Raw genomic sequence first — 1,663 nt, 5'->3', positions numbered from 1 at the left:
TGACCACAGTTTCTGTGAGTATATAAGGGCAATAGTCTTGTCATGTATATTTTGTAGCAGTACTCCTACATGAGTCCCAGTTCTTAGAATATTCCTAGTCCCTCATCCACTATATTCCATAAGACCTTGTGGAGGATTATCGTGGATGTGGTGTCAGTTAATGCTGAGTACTCTATAGCGACTTATTCTGCACACTTTGGCTAGTTGAGAACCATGGTCCACCACATAAAGATACTTCTCTGATAAAGAATAAGAGATGCATTGATTTATGGGTATGGGATAAGTATTTAGAAGGCAGTTCAGTATTAAGTTCCTTTACCAAAATAATAGTACTAGTTTCCCCCCCCCCCCTCCAGTGCCTATGGCCTACCTAACCACAGAATGTTGGCTAGGTTTATAGTACTAGACATGGATTTCCTTTTCTGTAATAATTTCAATTATAAACCTATTGGTTACCCCCATACACCCATGCTACTATTGCATGGCAATAAATAAATAGGCAGGACAGTAGTCATTATAGCTTACAGGATGTACAGCTGGGTAAGACTCCAGACGAGTTTTCTCTACCAGCACGTCTTCAAAGTACCTTTAAGCACTATGAATGCTACCCAGCAGGCATGAAGCTTTCTGGTCAGTACTAGCTTAGCTTAGCGTTACCAGGTCCTGTGATCAAAACGTCTTCAGTAATAAATAGGGTCTTATAGTATCAAATTCTTACAGATTTAGTCTTTTCACCTGGACCATTGTAACAGCTGATAAATGTCCTAATTAGATCTTTTGCTTCAACTTTCTTTCATATATGACGATTTTGAACTCAGAAGTTAGAAAATGTTGGTTTGTGGTGCTGAACATGTATATTAGTAGATTTTTTTTCCCCCTAGTGACGCAAAACCCTGGGTTTGATACTCAGTATGCATAAAACAGGCATGGTTGCACTCTTGTAATCCCAGCACTGGGGAGGTAGAGTCATGAATTTCAGATGACCAAGTTCGCTTTTTGACTGTACAGCAACTTTTAAGGGAAGCCTAGGATATGCGAGACACTGTCTAAAAGTGTTCTTTAACACCTTTCTCTATTCCTGATTACGGGTTTGTAGTCTTACCATGCACAACATGACCGTATGTATTCTGGATATTGACGCCCTTTCCCCATGTGATCTTACCATTCCGAGCCTCTCTCCACACTTGCACTTTCCAGCAAGATCTCCCTGTTTTTGTTGTAGATTCTCCCTATCTTCAAGTTCTCTGTTCTGATTGGTTCCCTAGCCTTATGTCACTGTCCACTGTCCTCTTGCCTAATCTCCAGTTAGGTGACTCTCTCCCTTTTCAAATCTTTTCAATGGGACTTGCTTGACCAATGTTGACAACTCCAATTTGCCTCATGTCTTATTCTTCTCCTCCAAATTCTTCATGCTCTGCTCTACACTTCTTCTCAAAATCCCCATAACGTAAAATTTTTACAGGATTTACTTCTTTATTACTTCCTATAGTTTTATTATTTTTCTCTATTAGAAAGCTAAACGAACATTTTTTTTTTGGGGGGGTGGAGGGTTAGGGTATTCAAAATGCTCAGTGTAGTATTTAGCAAGAGTTAAATATGCAGAAACGTTTGGTAAATGATTGAATAACATTTTATGGTTTCTAAAGCTATTTGTATGCTTAAA

The sequence above is a fragment of the Mus pahari genome, chromosome 19, assembly GCF_900095145.1.
Source record: "Mus pahari chromosome 19, PAHARI_EIJ_v1.1, whole genome shotgun sequence".
In the NCBI taxonomy this organism is placed as follows: domain Eukaryota; kingdom Metazoa; phylum Chordata; class Mammalia; order Rodentia; family Muridae; genus Mus; species Mus pahari.
Note: the sequence above shows the minus strand (reverse complement) of the source record.